The sequence below is a fragment of the Canis lupus genome, chromosome 3, assembly GCF_011100685.1.
Source record: "Canis lupus familiaris isolate Mischka breed German Shepherd chromosome 3, alternate assembly UU_Cfam_GSD_1.0, whole genome shotgun sequence".
Taxonomy (NCBI): Eukaryota; Metazoa; Chordata; class Mammalia; order Carnivora; family Canidae; genus Canis; species Canis lupus.
In genome coordinates, this window is record NC_049224.1 from 21,896,908 (window position 1) to 21,916,684 (window position 19,777).

Consider the following 19,777-nt stretch of genomic DNA (forward strand, 5'->3'; position numbering starts at 1 on the left):
CGACGCGGGCCTCGATCCTCGGTTTCCAGGATTACACCCTGGGCGGAAGGTGGCGCTAAACCGCTGAGCCACCAGGGCTGCCCTCAATGTCCCTCTCTTATGTATTATTTATTTCTTCTATTCCTCTAATAAGAACTTAAATTCTTTGAGAACCAGAATATTTCTTATCCGGTTTACCACTTTATTTATAGTTTCAAAGTTGGGCCTGGCACACAGTGGAGGTTTAAAACATATTTTCTATATGAACTGATGTAAAAGGAAAGAACCATGAAAAGATAATTTGACTTTCAAGATATTCCTATCACTTTTGATTTTATCCATGATCCATGAGATTAAACTAAGATGTTGACAAGAGTGGGGATTTTTAATCTCACTTATGATTAGAGGATGTAACAATAGTTGATACAATTGAAATGAGACTTTTGGAAAAATTCATTTGTTTATTAATTCCCTGAAAATTTCCTGAGTCACAGGGCACTGTGCTAGTTTCTTCCAGGGGAAAACAAAGCTCCTAAGATTCACCATAAAATTAGTGAAAATCATCTTTAGTATGTTTTTTATTTTTAAAACCATAATTTGACATAACAAAAAGGAACTACAAAATTGACAGAAAGTCCTCAATGGTGAAATTCAATATTGCTTTCCTTTTAATTCTGAAAAATACATAATTTTTATTTATTGAAGATAGAAATAAGTAAATTTAAAATTTAGGTGTATACCTTTAATGCAATGTATATTCTTAATAAATTTTTATGTTTTAATTATAACATATAAAATGTTGTAAGTGCATAGTTTTTCTTCTTTCACTGTTTCCATTTTAAATATTTCAGCTGCTCTTTTTTATCCTTCATCAAAATTTTGAAATACATTACATTCCTATTTTATAAAATAGGATGAAATAAAAATAAAGTCACTGAAGGATATAAAAATATCTTAAAACCTATTCTTGGGAAATACAATTTAACTTTGGAGGCATCATCTTTAGATCATCTAGATTTCTCACTATATGGTTCTCTGACTACCAGAATCATAATCAGCTGGATGGTTGTGGAAATGGAGATTCCTGAAAGTCCTATACATAAAAATAAATGAGGGCATAGATGGAACATATAAATCTACATTAAAAAAAAAAAAACAACTCATGGTGATTCACTTTAAATATTCTAAAGTTTGAGAGTGAATAATCAGTGTTTGTAATGAAGTTTAATGGAATTATCCAAAGCACACTTTAATGGTATTTGTGAAAATAACACTACAATGTTTATAGTTCGATTCAAAAAGAATAGGGGAGGGGATCCCTTGGTGGCTCTGCGGTTTGGCGCCTGCCTTTGGCCCAGGGCTCGATCCTGGAGTCCCGGCATCGAGTCCCACGTCGGGCTCCTGGCGTGGAGCCTGCTTCTCTGCCTCTCTCTCTCTCTCTCTCTATGTCTATCATAAATAAATAAATAAATCTTTAAAAAAAAAAAAAGAATAGGGGCTGTTCTATCTAAATGATAGTACGCAATATTATGTGACAGGGTGCCCTCTCCTAACCCCAAAGGCTCTACTATTACATGCTCATCTTTGGACTTGGAAGTCTTTTATGAACAAGATTTTAGGCTTAATAAAATCAAGATTGGGTTAAAATTAAAATGTCTATTTAAGAGATTATAATTTTAGCTATTACTAATTCATCTGAATTATTTTATTAGACTAATTTCAGAAACATAGCAGGACCCAAATGATCAAAACAGAAGTAGCTGAGTTTTATTTGTGGAAAGAATTCAGAGCACAAAGAAATTTGGCTAAGCACAGTTTGAGTAATCAATCAATCAATCAATTCAATTCACAAATAATTCCTGGTAATTTTGTTAGATGTAATAGGAAAGCACAGAGATAAGCTTTGTCTCTCACCAAGGGACTTGAAATAGTGGAAGAGGTAAGTTATGTGCCAAAATAGTCCATCATATTAAGTAGAAACTGCTCCAAGAAATATGTGAAGAGTGCAAAGGAGGCAGTGATTCTTAAGGTGAGGACATACAGGTCACGAGGTTCCTTGGAGGACCTAATATTTAATCTTGGCCTTTAAAGTAGAAAGAGTTTGTGTATAAGGAAACTCCACAGGAAGTTTGATGATACCGCTGGATATGGATGTTAGAGTTGCTGAGTAACCACTAAGGGAGAGCAAAAGCCTAGAATAAAGAATTAAATAAGTACTGATAACAGAATTCACATTTTTTTTCATATTCAAATATGACATGAGTACCACATGAGGCCTTTCTTATTTACCATTAAGATAATAGAAAGCTATGGTTCCAGTCTAGTCAAAAGCTCTACCATAGAGTAACTGAACTCAGGCAGCGAGTACAACAGTAGGCAGGCAAATGTTCTATGGAGCATTTAAAAGTTGATAGTACTTCTTTCACATTGCGCATCCTAAAATGTTATAACTTTGGTTTCTTTACTAAAAATAATGCACTTTCTAGAGCCCAACCATTATAGATACTAGATATTAGAACTTGGCACCTATGCCAGAAAGAATATTCAAATTGCCCATGACAATATAAAAATCTCCAGCTGTTGTACATCTACAATTCGTGAAATGACCAGCATGCAGAGGTTTTTAGAATAATAACATCATCAAGCATACTTCTGAAAAATTTTCTTCAAGATTAAAATAATCAGTAAAATCCGAGAGAAGATGCGACTGGAATCTAATCTAAACTTTTTAAAGTTCAGTTTTTGTTTACTAATCTAAAAATGAACAAAACTAAATCTGTTTGAAGTTGAAATTGGAAATATACAACTTTATAGACTGAAAATACTTAAAAGTACCAAAGTGCAGAAAAAGTAATATAGTAATTTGCCCTTCCCTGAGTGATTTTAATTTAAAATGTATTACTTATATAGATTGTTCATTTGTAGAATTTGATAAAGGAGATAAACATTGTATGTTAATAATCATTAACTGACATTACAGATAGAAACACATTTGGAGACTAACTTTGTAGGCAATAACTTGTAAAGAAGGAAGTTGGGAAATCTATTTCATGACTTCGAAAAAAATACAAGAGAGAGTAGCTTATGATATCAAAATACAAAAAGAAAAAAAAAGAAAAAGTAAACAGGACCAATGCTGGAGTAAATACACTACTTTTGAGTCAGAGGGAAAGGATAACAAAATGGCCCCACAATGTGAAACATCTGGTCATTGAGTCAAAAATGGACTTTAATTGGAAACAAACAGATGGCATAAACACTATTAGCACAGAGAAAGCTGTTGCGTAGACATAGAGATCTAGGATATTGACTTTGGCAATACTGTCTTTACTTTGCATTGCCAATGTTATTCAAATTGAATGGAAAATCAGGGAAGGTTGACCTCCTTGCTTAACATTTCTTCAGGCCCATTCTTGCTCTTTTAAATAGATAATTACATGCTCTCATGTAATTAAACAAGTAAAACATCTCTTTTTTTTTTTTGATATTATGCACACATATGTATGGTGAAAGAAAGAATTGTCACACAGCCTTTACCTTTCTTTTAGCAATATTAGCTCAAAATAAGTTTTCTAAGTACTTTTATTATAAAAATTTTATCATTCTTAGAGTTGAAAGTAAGGATTCAAGAATAATTACCTAAATCCTTTTTTTAATAGTGTCTTTGAAAACAAGATAAGAAATTCAAACACAGTGAGATAACTAGGTGATAGAAATATTCTCATCTATCTTTGGTTTATCAGATGTGACTTATAGAGTTGTTAAAGATATTTAATCACTACACTCAAGTCTAATCTATAAATCCATTTTAAATAGGCCTTGTGACAGAGAGTTTAGTAAAAAAAGTGCCACTGATAAGTGTTTTTAGTAAAACTCTTTTTGGAAGTATCTTATTTATGCACTGGCTTTATCTTGCAGCTTTTTTGTACATGGAAGAAAGCATTATTCATTGAAATCGGTGACTCCGACTCAATATTGACTTGTTTAAGAATCTGATGAAAATGAAGGATATTTCTTCCTGAAAAATGCACATGCACACAGAAATTTTCAAATATTTTCAAGTTTATCCTTTGAAATTCCATATTTGAGGTCCATGGATCTAGGGTAGAGGCTCTTGGGTTTCAAACAAACTTAGAGATAATGTTAGCAATTCTTTATTTAATATTTATAAATATGGTAGAAGGTAGATGTAATGACAGAGCTCACTTTCCCAATTGCCTATTTAAATCACTGCTCATGTGTTTAACATCCTTAATATTTAATTATCTAATTTTCTTTTCTGTTTTAGCTGCCTGAAAGTTCTGCTTTATAATATATCAAAATAGGTGAAATAGTTGAACAGGATTAAGAGAACACTTACCATGACAAGTACTGAGTAATGTGTAAACTTGTCTAATTACTATATTGTACACCTGAAACATATATAACACTTAATTACACCTGAACTAAAAATTAAAAAAAACACACACAAGAGGTTAAGAATTCTAACAAGCAGAGTTTTACATGTTTACCTTGGTAGGATTATAATCCAGTGAATGTAAAAACAAAAAAGCAAAAACCTTTGTGGACAAAGATATTTTAATTTGTTATCATCTTGCTTATTACCAAGCTTTTTCAAGTGCTTTTGAAAACATGCTTTTTCCAATGCTTACATTATGGATATATCCTCATAATTCCACTGTTTACTTATGATTGCCTTCCTTTTTGTTGAACCAAATTTTATTTATTCCATTTATAAGTACAGAGCCTTTGAACTGTATTTTGATAGAAATAATAATAGGCAACACTTATTAGGGGCTGTGTTAAACCCCTTCCAAAAATAATTTCAGCTGAATTCTCACAGTAATCCAGGAGGCAATGAGGAAACTTAAAACTAACAACAACAAAATAATATAATAAAATTTGCTTCTCTATAACTTTCATTAATTACTTCCAAGTTTGTTCTCTGGAATAATCTAGAGCAACTCTATTTTAGATCACAGATTTTTATTTCTTTAGACTCTGAACATTAAAGAGGAAGAAGGAAACTTATAAATCATTTTAGATTAAATTTTTCAATTTACAAATGATAAAATTGAGACAAAAATAACTAAGACAAGATACGTATTGCTTCCCTCAACAGTATTTTATGAGGATGCCGTATGTGCCATTAACCTTTCTTTAAACCATGTTCTGTAGATGGTTCCATATCCGTCCCTCCTCCCAATTGCTCTTCTCAAGGCTCTTCATTAGTGTGGCATCAGGAATCTATTACAAGGCTCCATTTGGGGCTTGAGCAGCAAGTAGTAGAATTTGTGCTTGCTTTGAAATAATCAGTTTCATTCCACACATTTTTAAAAAGATCTTTTAAGTAGCTATGTTTTGAGGACTTTTATATAAATACCTATCAAATGATCAGTTTTGTATATTTAGTTTTCCCTTTAAATGAATTTGTAAAATGTCAGACCTAAAAAAGATGAGTAAGAAAAATTAGGAAAATAAAACCACTCAGTAATGGTTGGTTGTATTTACTGAACTCTTACAGTGTGTCAGGAACAGGATTGATTGCATTAAATGAACTATCATAAAATCCTTCTAGATACCTCATACACTAGATACTACTTGGTACTTTTTTACTAATGCACGTGTTATAGATAAGGAAACTTAGGTCCAAACATGAAAACCACATAGTTTCAAGTGTGAGAAGTAAGATTTAATCTCAGAAAACTCTCTGGGATTCTTAAATTTAGCCACTATAATACCTCATTCAATTGATGATAATAGGATAGGTATGTCAGTTCTTCAATATTTTATTATTAAATTAAAACTTAAAAACTTTAAATACAGAAATGTATGAGGCAAAAATTTTGTTCATCTTTCAGATATTAACCAGAAATTAACTTAGTTACGTTTTTCTAGATAAAATAAATTATTAATGTTGGATGGAGTCAGAAAATAGTAATTTGTGAAAAGCTGAAGTTCAAAGATAATTGTTAGATATCACTTATGCTATTAAGAAAGATATTTTCCTTCTGTGAAATATTTTAGTAGAGTAGGTTACATATAACCAGGTTAACAGCTGCATTTCCACTGTTTATACAAGGTAATAAAATTGATTAGCCAACACAATATTATAAAATTTCATAATCAACACATCTCCTAATATTTTTTTAACTTTGAGTAGATTATTATGTTCCATGAGCCACAAACTATAAAGGCTGAACATACTGCAAACTGCATTTTACTGCTTTAATCAAATAAAATGCACATAAATTAATCTAGCATCTATTTAATGATATGCATAATTGCTGTTGTGCTACATGGTAATTAAGCCTGAATGGACAACAGATGATTATAGTTTTACAGTCAAGCTAAAATTCTACAGCTCTTTTCTTTTATTATTTCTTCAGTGTTTTCATGACTGGTAGTATTGACAATTTTATCTGATTCCGTGTAAAACTTAATCCTCATTAGTCACACATATATATTCTGACCCCATAGCTACTCCCCCCACCACCAAGGTCTTAATCTGATTCCTCCAATGTTAAGAGTTCTATTAATACAGGTGTCTCCTCTCTTCCTGTCTGTGCAGCTATACATAAGATTAAGACCTTAACACCTGGGCAACCTGGGTGGCTCAGAGGTTTGGCACCACCTTCAGCCTAGGTCGTGATCCTGGAGTTCTGGTATCCAGTCCCATGTTGGGCTCCCTTCATGGAGCCTGCTTCTCCCTCTGCCTGTGTCTCTGCCTCCTCTCTCTCTCTCTCTCTCTCTCTCTCTCTCTGTGTCTCTCATGAACGAATAAGTAAATTTTTTTAAAAAAGACCTTAAGACCTCTTTCCCTTCTCTGCAACTTTTCCCCACTTAACAATAAAATTTTGAAAAGAATGGCTATGGAATAAAACATGTCTGGCTTTGAATTTAATCTCTTCTTACTTCCTTTTGAATGAAATTGAGCAAAACATCTAAGCTCCTGAACCTCAGCTTATCTATAAAATATGGGATAAGACTGGTACCTACTTGAAAGCAGTATTGTATGAATTACATAGCCAATGGATTTAAAGAATTTGGCCAGGCTGTGACATAATAGTTATTGCTCAATAGTTTGTAAGTGATGGGATTATCCTTACCTCAGCCTGATTCCTTCATCTTTAGCTTTCATAGGTCTGGAGAGCTAGAGGCTCTGTGGAACTCATGCGTGGATAGCTGGCTTGTTTGGCTATCTTCTGTTACAGAAGACCCAGGATTGACCTGTGCCTAAGGTACCTGTTCGCATAAGAGCAAGAAAGATTGGTGAGGGAAAGTTGGAGGTTCTAAAGAGCAATGTCACCAATTAACTAGAAAAGCTGGTTAGAGTAGATTAAGTTAAGGAGTCCAGAAACTGTAGGCATGCATTTGAGTGACTATTTACACATCCCAGCTCCCAAAAACTCATAGAAATAACACCCGGTAACTGCAGGTAGGTTATTTCCAGAATCATTACTTTTACTACAAAAATGTTCCTCTAAAATAAATAAATTAGTTTTAGACCTCAAATAAGCCATAGTAGTGGTCATAATATTTCAAGGACAAGAAAAAATTACCTACTTGGGTCTCTAAAGGCGAGAAAATGTTCATCCTGTAACACTTTTATGCCAAGGCATACCATACAAATGGCCAGGATTGATGATACAGTGAAACTCATTCACACTTAAGTATATATAATAAATCAGCAGACATAATGAGTTAACTCAAGCCATTTCTCACTTTCCCTAGGGATAAAGGATTAGAAAGGAGAGTGGCCATATAGATGTCCTGACTTGGGTATGAAGGGTAGATATCATCAAAGAGAGAAGGGAACAGGTGCAAAAACAGAATTTGGTACTTTGAAAAGTGACTTTGAAGATGTCCAGACTTCCCAGGCTGTGCTTCTTATCTTCAAGACAAATAAAATTAAGAGTTATGTTTTCCTGTCCATGATGTAGTTTAGGAAAACATTGTTTATTATTATGCTATAGTGGAGAAATGATATATAGAGAGTTAGATGTGGTAATGATAGTGATAATATTTATCTGGATTTTACAACGCTCTAGGTACAGGGAAATTCTGACTCATGATTAGCAGAAATAAATAACAGACAACGCAAGCTTTTATAATTTTACTTGTTTTCCCACAAGTCAGTAAAACACAATAAAACAAAGTGCATTTTAATTATCAAGACATGATAGACTGTAACTAAATTCTGTATTAAAAAGTTGCTGGTTATAAATCAATATAATTGAAACCATACGTGTGCTAATTCCTAATTGATGATTGAATGCATTTGTTGTCAGAGAACCCAAGTGGAATAATTATATCCTGTCACTCCTGCTCTCAGGAAATTGAGGGCCCATATCAAGGGAGAAAGCTCTAATTCAGGGATTTCATAAGTTTCACGATCAAATTTCTGAGAGCACAATTGGGAACATATCCTAGATGCATATGGATTTTCTTATTCTAACCGAAAAGTAACAACCCATATTTAGTCAACTGGAGCCAGATCATTTCATTGGAAATACAGCCTTCATTATATCAAATTGTTCTGGCTTAGATGGTCTTAAAATGTTAGATATTTTTTATTTGATGAGATAACGTTAATTAAATATAAACAAAGTTATTTTAGGAATAAGAAACTTCAAATATATTTATGTATCAAATCTAGAATAATAGATATGGCATCTATGCTCTGTCTACTAAATGCCATTTATAAGAACATTCTTCAGTTATGGTTTTGGTATAAAGATATGCTTGTGTAGAAAAGTACTGGGCCAGGAAATCTAATTAAAATTATTACTAAAATCATAAATGATCTACATACATCCATTAATTCATTACTTCATTTAAAAATAATTAGTGGCTATATTCCAGGCCTATTTTAGGTAGCAGTGATACAAAGTTACATATAATATGGGATACATTTTTTTAAAAGATCTATCTATTTATTTTAGAGAGAGAGAGCGAGCCACAAGCTGGGGGAGGGGCAGAGGGATAGGGAGACAATCTCAAGCAGGTGAGGAGCCGATGCAGGGAGCTCCATCTCACCACCCTTAGATCATGACCTTAGCTGAAATCAAGAATTGGCTGCCTACCTGACTAAGCCACCCAGGTGCTCCTGGAATCCATTTTTAAGGAGCTCATAGTCTACGTGGTGAAAACAGATGGGCAAATACTCCCTATGAAATATGATAAACACATCAGGATATGTATGTGTAAGGTATAATAATGATAAGAAGAGTTAGTAATGAATTATTCAGAAGGGAGGTTGGGCAGGTGAGGGAAACTTCAGGAGACATAGTGGTGTAAACATTTCAGGCATACAAAGTACCTAATGGAGAACCTAACACCTCTGCATTTAGTGCATCCCAGTGAAATACAGCAGCAACCAATAATTCATAACAACAAAATACAATGGTAGAGTGAAAAGGAAATACTAAGAGACATGCATCTAGAGAATAAGCAGTGTGTGTACCAGAGCATACCAGAAAATGCAATGCAAATTTGGAAGCGGGGAGCCTTTGAAATCATTTAAACAGCAAGTAATATAATTATATTTAAGAAATGTATTAATTTTTAAATTATTTTTTAGAGACTACGATGAAAGCAGATATTGACATTCTCTTTTCTTCAGGGATTGGACAGGCTGGCAATGACTAGTTAGTGATCAATAGCTAGGAGTTGGGTCCTTTATGATCTATAGTTTATGTTATTCAAGGTGGCACAAGATAGGTAAAACTGGTGAGCTTTTGAATATTCATATTTTACAAGGAAAATATTTAAGGGAGCACCATTTTGTTATTAAGCCTGTAAACTTTGCAATCCTTCTAGAAAATGCGCAAATATCTCCTTATACCTCTATCTCAATTTTGACCCTAATAGCTATAGGCCTATTCTTTCACAACCAAAATTCTCAGTCCCAGCTAAAATACTGACTCTAAGATTTCACTCTCCATTTACTACTTAATGTTTAGGAATCTGACTTACATCCCCACAATCCATTAAAATCATTCTTGCTAAGGGCACCTTGCTCTACACAACTGATAAACAATTTTTTATTCCTTCTCTCACTGAGACTCTTTAAAGCTTTGAAAATCCCAAATTCTACTTTGGTACTGGTGTCATTACTCTCTCCTGTTTCCTCTCCTGTCACTCTAGCTCTCATTCTTCTTGCTAAATTCTCTTCTTGCATCCAACCATTTCTTAAATACTGGTTTTCTTTAGGATATGTTATTTAACCTTTCTCTAAGATCCATATTCCTTTTAAAAAATATCTGTTTATTTCAGAGAGAGCGAGGGAGAGAGAAAGAGAGCATGTGAGCGAGCATGAGGGGAGGGTCAAAGGGAGAGGGAGAGAGAAAGAATCTCCCCACTGGCCATAGAGCCCAACATGGGGCTTGTTTCTAGGACCCTGAGATCATGACTTGAGCTGAAATCAAGGGCCTGGTGCTCAATGAGCCACCCAGGCCCCCTTAAGATCCGTATTCTTATAGTCAATATTTTGCTAGATGTCAAAATTTTTCCTGAAATCTTCCTATAGAACTGATAACAGAAATGTGCCTTTATCACAGCAGTTGGAACACCTGACAAAAACTCACCTGTTTATACTTACCTCTTCAGACCATAATAAGAAAATTTTAAGGGCAGGGATCCTCTTAATCTGTTTATTCCTTTCACTTTACCCAAAGTGCCTGCTATAGAGCCAGTATTTATTATATACCAGGCTTTATACCAAGTGTTTTTTTTTTACATGATCCCATTACCTCTACTAAAACATAGATACATTCCTGTTTTACATATGAGGAAACTTCCATTTAGGAGTTAGTTAAAAAAAAAAAAAAGGAGTCAGCTAAAATTTTCAAGATCATATAGCTACTAAGTAGCAAAACAATGCTAGCATAAAGTGATTCTAAAATCCATTGCTAAAGTCTTTATATATATATTATCAGTCATTAAACCAAAGGTAGCAAATTGGTAGCATATTTTGCACCTGTTTTCATTGACCAGTGGGGGCCACTGAGAGTGCTGTATAGAGGATTTTGAGGTTGAATCTGTTCTCATTGGGGAAGAGTCCTATAGCTGCTTAACAGTGTCCATGAAGAATATCCACTAGGTAATGGTAGTATTGTTTGCAATCATTACATTTCTATACAGCTTTCCTCCTAAGGAAGGATTGATGATTGGATAATAAATACATTTTGTGGTTTTTGAACTAGAGGGTCTTAAAATATTTTGTAGTGGGCCTCCAAATAGGATAGTATGATTTCCTAGGATTTATGGTACTTCTAGTTGGCAGAGAAAAATACATTTAAAATTGCCACTTTTCTTACTGATTCTTTCCTCTTCCTCCCTTCTCTTCTCTTCCACTCTCTTCCTTCATCTCCTCTCTCACATTTTATGGCCTCTGATGCAACTTTAAGTCTCCTGAGGATAGGCAGGAGGATAGGTGTTTTATCAGTTATTGTATTCTCCATAGTACCTTGCATATAGTTGGTATTGAATAAATATTTGTTGAATAATTACTTAAAAGTCATCTTTTAGATGCATGGTCTCCTAATAAGCTTTCTCTTCCAGCCCAATTGGTGAAAATAAATTAATATGTTGATTGGGTAGTTTTATTGCTAATAATTATGATTAAAGCAAATTAAAAGGACTACTTTCAGTTAATCACTTTTTTCATTACCTAATTTACCCCTCTGACCCTGCTTGAAAATAATGTCTTTATCCTGAAGTCTTAATGAAGTTATTCATACTGAATACCCAATTAGATTATACTTTATGTAATAAATCTCCTGTCCTGCATTCAGCTTAGAGAAGCAGATTCCTGGGCTACTAAAAGAATTAAACTTTTACCTGAGAATGTTTCTTACTTATGGAAATAGCCTCATCTATCTAGATTTTTGTTATGTTATACCAAAACTCTCTACATTGTTGTAGTTTATAATATATACATAAATCTTAGACCAACACTTTAAGGCAATAACTCCAAAAGATCAGAAAATAATAATTATGATTAAAAACTTTAGTTGATTCCCATGCTAGAGGAATATACCTTAGAATATGTAAAGTTAACAGATAATCTGGAACACAATTTGGTTCCAAAATTCCACTTGTATTTAGAGTTATAATCTTTTTTTTAATTAGTCATAGTTTCTATACTGGAGAAAGTATTACTAGTTAGAGTATCAAAGACGGTTATAAAAAATGAAGAAATAAACTATGAACTATAAAAGATTTGACTCTCTAGCTTAGGTAGGGTTTAAAGATGATTTTTAGTCAAAATAAATAAATATAGCTCAGAAATCATATTATATAGAACGCTGACATCAATTCTCACCTATATACGTGGCAAACACTACTATTCAATCATGCTATTCTTTCACTCTAAGTGGGGATTTATACTTAAAAGACCATTGCTATTCCTTATCAGTCTGAATTGGAATAAGTAATGAAGCCTAGTTACTCTTTGTAAAAGAGATCTCTGTCTTTTCAAATGACACCAGTAAACCTTAAAAATCAAGGAAAGTGGCAAAAGGCTTACAGTCAAATCTAGATATAGTTCAGTCTCAATAAAATCTTTCATATCTCCATATTCATCTTTCTTTTCCTTTTACTGAATTCTTTGTGTACCTTTCCCAGATGTGGTGATATGAGCTGCACTGGTAAACCTGGTTCATAAAAGAAATCAATGATGCTCTTTCCCCACATAAATCATGCTGCCCTATGCCACTAAGATGGCAAGACAGTGAGACTCATAGGCTATATCTCTATCTATAGCTCTATCTCTGTCTCTCTTTATATCTTTGAGATGATTTACCCCAAAAGCTCATTTTACCATATGATAAAACTGAGTCTATAAATTTCAGCTTTTTGATATTGCTGTTAAGTGGTAGAGATGAAAATAAGGTGCAAGTCTTTTGGTCTCAGGAATTAACAAGGCTTGGATCTGTTGAAGGTTTTGTCTCAAAGAACCACCCTTTGGTTCATCAGCTCATCTGATCACAGAACTTATTGAGGAGAGAAAGAGATCTTTGTTCTTTTTAGAAAGATTTTTTCTACAATCCAGGCTTGAAATTTCATTTTCTCTTGACAGCTCAATGCAATCTTACTTTTTAAAATTTAATTCTTTGTCATCCAAGTCATACTGGGATGAAAATAGAGCTTTTTCTTGACCCTGGCCCCAGATCTCTGATCCTATTTTATTGTTTGCTCAGTTGACCAGGTTGTTATACATTCCCCCTTGCACTGTGGTGTATTTCCTAATTAGTCTCTGCACCTGGTCTTTGCTTAGTCTTTCATTCATAAACCTTTATTTGACTAATTTTAAACACAAATGTCATTGAAGCTATTTCCCATTCTTACTAGAAAAAAAGTCAAATTTTCTCCATTTAGTTATCCTAGTCCTCTATAATCTGACTTTGTCCTCCTCTTTCCTCCTCCTTAACTTAAGATATTTCCTACTCTAGACTAATTTTCTCAATTCTTTCCAGAAGGCACCACATTTATTATCAAGTTTTTACTGTCTACTCAGAATGTTTCCTGCATTTTTTCTGTTCCACTCTTTCTTGAGGTAACTCTTTAAAACTCCATGGAGCCTTCATCCAAGGACAATATTCCTCATTCTCTGAAACCTACGAAAAGGTGTGTGTGTGTGTGTGTGTGTGTGTGTCTGCACATGGGTGTTTCTTTTTATTAATTATAATATATTAATTTTCTTCATTATAAAGAACAATGTTAGAGTGTGGGCTTTGGAAATATACACACGTGGATTTGAATCCTGGCTCCAATGCTTACCATCCATGTAAACTTGTACTCTGATGCAATCTCTTCACTTATGAATTGGGGAGCACGGCAATTACTTATGGCATTTGTTTTCAGAATTAAATGAAGTTAGTATCAAGTCTTTACCACAGTGTTGGCCAGAGGAGAGGTTGGTGTCAAGTATCAATCCCAGTGTTGGCCAGAGGAAGTCTGGAGGAGCCTGCATAAATGATGGCTGCCCATTCTCTCCATATGTATTGTTACTCAGTTAAATTACTGCTATGTGTATATCATGTGTCTATAACTAGTTTGTTATTACTTCAAGGATAGGGATCCTAGCTTTTGTGTATCTGCTCAGATCTATGGTTTTTGAGAGTGGAAAGAATATTAAAACTATTTTCAGATGGTTTAATACTGTCTCCTATGGATGTAAGTAAATAGCTTGCCTTTTTAGTCTATTTCTTCATCTGTTAAATGGGAACAATAACATCTTGTGGGCTATATTAAAATAATAAAGGAATACTATATTCACAAACAGGCTTTAAAATTATATATCCTAAATGCAATGTATAGGATTACTGTGATTGTTAATCATCAATATTTTAGTAATTAATAGAAAATAAATATTTTAAGAATATTGAATAAAGGGAAGGAACTCAATGTTCAAGATTGCATTACTACTTTAGGAGTCAAACAAATGATATACCAGAAAAATATCAGGGCCTGTTTTTAGTTAGCTGAGATTCACTTAACATTGTAGCCATATGCAAATAATTAATAAATGTAGTAATCTCAAAGACTGTTAGTAACTGATTTGATGCCACAAAGCAATGTGCATATATATCATACCTGTATATGGAGCACATAGTGGAGCAATTCTCTACAGAACTTCTTCCTTTAACTCCAGTGTAATGATTGATGCCCTTCTTTTAGGATGATCCTTTACTGCTATAAGTGTGTTAAGAAGTTTTTCAGAAATGATGAATGCCACACTTTAAGCATTTTGTACAGAGCTTTTCTGATGAATCCTTTTTTTTAATTTTAATTTTTATTTATTTATGATAGTCACACAGAGAGAGAGAGAGAGAGAGAGAGAGAAAGGCAGAGACACAGGCAGAGGGAGAAGCAGGCTCCATGCACCGGGAGCCCGACGTGGGACTCGATCTCGGGTCTCCAGGATCGCACCCTGGGCCAAAGGCAGGCGCCAAACTGCTGCGCCACCCAGGGATCCCTTTTCTGATGAATCTTGAACCCAGTGATGGCTATAATAAAAATAGAAGAACCATAAAGAATATTAAATATGGCCCAGGCCAATAGTCTGGTTCATGTTGTAATTCTGAAGGTGGGGCAGGCTAAAATTTTAGCACTTTTTAATAGTACAATAACACTTAAGACAATCAAAAAGAAAATGGTATGGAGGTTCTGCGTTGTCACAAGCATCTGTTGAGCTCCTACTTAGATATCACCAGGTGTAGGAATTCAGTGGCAAGTACCACAGATTTCTTAGCCTCATAGAAATATTATCCTAGGTAGGGAAGTGCAAAAGAAACAACTGAATCAACAAATATATAATACTATGTTAAATGGTCTGAAAGAAAGTAAGGCAAGGGAAGAAGATCAAGAATGCTGGAAGCAAGAGTTTTGGCTCTTTCAGCTTGGGCTCTCAGCCTCTCAGAGACGGTGTCATTTGAAAATCACTGCTACTGAAGTGAGGGAGCTAGCCATGCAAGACCTGGGAAAAGAGCTCTGAAGGGGAAGCATTCAGAAATTTTAGTCTTGAAGTGAGAGGTTTTTTTTTTTTTTTGAATATGTAATACTCATTAAATACTCTCTCCCCCAAAAAAGCATTCTGTATCTCTTTCCTACCTGAGCCTGACTGCTTCACCAAAAGAGTGGTGATAAAAGATCTGATTCAGAATTTATTTTGATAGGCCAAAAGTCAGGTAGGTTGTATCTGGGATGTGAGAGAAAGAGAGAAGCTAAGGATTACTAGTGGGTTTTCAGTCCTAGCAACTGAGTGAATGACAACATCATTTGCTGGATATTGAAACTAAGTAGGGAGGTTCCTGTTAAGTTTAAGATGTTCCTTAAATCCAAATGGAGATGGGGAGCATGCAGTGAAGCATAGGAGTCTGGGTTCATTAATGATTTTTGGAGCCTTTTAAATCTCTAATCTTTTAAAAATAAATAAACTTAATACAGAGACTTTCACCACTGCAATCTGATTTTCAGGAAGATTTTTCTGGATGATGCCTTCTGCCAATTTAGCAACAAGAAGAAAAACAGAGAGTGAATTATTGAAGACAATAGCTATAAAGAATTGTACCTAAAAGAAGCATGCCTGGAAATATATTCAAAGCTTGTAGCAAATATCTTTTAGAAATTACTCTAGTGAAGTGGATCCAATCTTGCATTTATGTTGTACTTGCCTTTACAAGTAAACCACAGGATATCCCGTTAGATTTTAAACTACCTCACCTTCCCTAATTTCTTGAATTTTTGTAATTCAATAACTAGTGCTCAAGAAGAAATAGAATTACCAGTATATCAGTCAAGGTTCAGTTGAAGACAATAAAAACCACTTTACTTAGTTTAAGCAAAAAGAGATTTAATATAGGGAACTGGATGCGTACACAATTATTGAAAGGGCTGGAGATACAGGCTCTAGGCTAAGCTTGCAGGAATTATTCCCACAAGAGCACTGCAATAAAAAGCAAATGTAGAATACTTCCTATGGTATAATATATATAATCATGCATATTCTGAATAAAATACTTGTTGGAATCCCTCAAACTCACAGCCTGCCTCCTCACTGAGCACTGGGTTCCTGATCCATGGCTCTGTGTAGTTTATTTTTTTCTTCTGGTAGGCATGAACTGGACCTAATTCCAACTCACTTGTTTGCCTCTCTTAAGGTACATTTGGCAATAACCGTTGGTAAAACAAAATTAAGACATTGACATTTGTAGAGTCATTTATATTGAAGAATCTTAGCAATGAGGATAGGAAGAAAATGTAATTCTTCAGGCAGAGGAAAGAAGAAAAATTTAAAAATGAATAAATGTTATTTTTAGAAAAATATACTCTTGGTGTTTGGTTTGTAACAGCAGACGCCAGCCATAAAGGAAGATTTTTTTAAAAAAATTATATTGCTAAAAAAAAAAAGAAAAAAAATAAATAAAAATTATATTGCTAATTAGTCCAGAATAGTCTTAGAAGCTTGCCTTCAGCCTGACTGCTGCAGTGACTACTTGGAATGCTGAACAGAATTTTCATGGTTTACCCATTCCAGAGTAAAGATGTGTCCTCAGGAGCATGAGATAATACTCCAGTTTCAACAATTCCTAATTTAAAATTTGGACTAACTATTTTTTATATTTCCACTGCTGTAAAGAAGATAAATCAGTAGGGGTATTGATAAATTTGTTAGACTTCAATATCCTTTGAATTTTTAGCATTACTCAGACTCTGGAACTGTTAATCTAACACACACATGCACACACACACACACGAATGCACGCTGACAGTTGATAAGTGAACCTAATATTCCTGGAGTCAAATTTTGACTCATTGCTGCAGAAAAGGGTCTTAGTATTACACAGATATTGGCTTTCTGCTATTTATATTCACTAAGAAATAAAACTAAAGCATAGCAGATGTATTAGAGACTGAAATAGATGATAGTGTGCATCAAACTATGGGGAGTATTATCAATACGGTATTAATCTTATTTAGTTATTTGTACCGGCAGGTTCTGTCATCAGTTGGAAGATTCTTAATCCAGCTATTAATATTGCCTTCATGATTTCATATAGCTACCTGGAAGCTCTGAAAGCCTGGACTAAGAAATCTGAATAATGTCAAGGTACTGTGGCAGCTAATTCAATTCCAGAAGTCCTTAAGTGTTCATTAATGCTTTAGCCAGAAACTAGAAGGTTCCATGTATCACTTAATATGGAAAAGAAATTTCCCACTCTGTGGAGCTGTAGCATGGATAAAACCAAATTGTTTCAAAGGACAAAAAAGAGATTCTAGATGAGTTATAGTGAGCAAAATTCTCTCTCTCTTTAACTTAAAGGAGAAAGTGTGATAATGGGCTCAGAATGAGTGGATTAACACATTTAATCTCCTGGACAAAAATCACAGTTTTATTTCTATTCTCTTGTTCTAGATCAGAAATAAACTTGCCATTTACCCATGGATATGGATGAGAAAGAACTTCGTGGCTGGGAAATCCTAGTTGTGAGTTTTTTTTTTTTTTTAAATATTTCTCATGCTAACATGAGAGGGATTTAAAGTTTATGTTAAGACGAATTTCCTGACTGCACAAGGATAATAGAGGAATCGTTCACTATCTATGGTGTTTCTAATTGAAGGTTAGATCTTCAGGGTGAATTCTATTATCCCAGGGTGGGTTTTTCCATCCTAAATCAGAGAACAGATCATTATGAACTCTTTTTGTTTGAAATTTAACCTGTGATTTTTATTATCTTAATCCCATCTAAAAATTGTAATTAAATAGTCACCAAGCTATCTTCTTTTCCTGAGGACAATGACATAATTTCAGGGCAAGTATTTCAATTTAAAACTATTAATTGATTTGTTATAAACGAATATACCCTTTATTTTCCTTAACACACCTCCAAGTGCATAACACAAAAAATTAAACTAGAATGAGTTTGTTAAATTGTGGGAAAATAATCTGAAATGGTCTGGACCCCTCCCTTCTCTTATCCCTCTGGAAATTATTTGTTACAGAGCAACACAAATGATCTTATAACAACATAACCACTATCAAATCAGTTTTCACTTAAAACCCTTCAAAAGTTTCTCATTCAATTTCCTAACCTGGTACTCAAGGTAGGTAGTACTTTTGATCTATCTCAGCTTAGCTTTTCAGCTCTCTCAGCGGTGTTTCATTTGTTCAACATTCTCTAATAACACTGTCTTTCTTCTAGCCTTAGAATATGTGAGTCTCTGCCCCAGGACCTTTGCACAAGCCATCCCAGCTACTTTTTTCCCACTCCTTATATGCTTAGGTCGTTATCATCCTTCAGGTCTCAAATGAAATATTACCTCCTTTAGTGAGATCCACCTGTCTTAGCCTCTTTTTGTTGTTGTTGTTTACTCTATGCCATTATCACAACTAAGTGTTTTTATTTAATTGTCTGATGATTTTTAAATTATCTGTTGCTACTCTTCCATAAAGTAGAAGCATCAAGAATTCAGGAAGAAAACTGCGAATCTTGTTCACTGAGAACAGTGCCTGGTACACAATAGTCACAAACAAACAAACAAACAAACAAACAAACAAAAAAAACCTGGGTTTGCTCTATTCAGTTTTATACTTGTTATTGCTACTTTCCATCATTATAAGAAACTCTTCCTGCAGGCCTCCAGTTAGGAAACTTTGGTAGTGCTATGGTTGGTCAGCTATAGTAAAGGAAATGACAAGATATCTGAAGAGTTTCAAGCATGGATTTATACCCAGATTCCAGGGATTGGTATATGAGCTGCCAAAGCAAGCACCACAGAGATTGGTTAGTAGAACATGTTTAACTGCAGAGGGCAGTGCTGTCTAACGTGCTGCGCCCCAGTCGTCCAACTCTAAACTAACGCTGTTTATTTCACATTCAGTGTCCTTTGATGGATGCTCTAAGATTCTTTCATTACTGTTTTAGCGATGTGTTATGCAATTACACTTTAGAAATGACATTTATTATGAGAAATATCAGAGTTTTAGCCATGGATGCGTCGGAGTGTTTTTTAAATTAACTGAATAGCCCTTTGGAAATGATTTTTTTGAAGAATTGTAGATACTTTCATTTGGTTCTAACTTCTGACTTTCCTTCCTTTAATCTCTTCTTTAAAAAATGCTTTTGGGATTTAATCAGATTTAGCAGTAAGTAATCCAACTTCCAAGCAGCCCCACTAATTTGTAGAAGGTTAAACTAGATTTCAAGTCTAAAGGAGCTGTTTCTCATGCCCTTGCCTACAACTTTTCTGGCCTCTTGTCCTTCTCATCCCATCCACGTTGTGCACTTTG

General features: G+C 34.2%; 1 long non-coding RNA gene across 1 annotated transcript in view; it reads right to left on the reverse strand.

Annotated features, from left to right (window-relative positions):
* Positions 1-7,094: 7,094 nt before the first annotated feature.
* LOC111095350 overlaps positions 7,095-19,777 on the reverse strand; it is a 229,881-nt gene continuing 217,198 nt past the window's right edge. The window contains exon 4 of the long non-coding RNA XR_005356776.1: positions 7,095-7,224. This is a non-coding gene — a long non-coding RNA (uncharacterized LOC111095350). The remainder of the gene's footprint in view (positions 7,225-19,777) is intronic.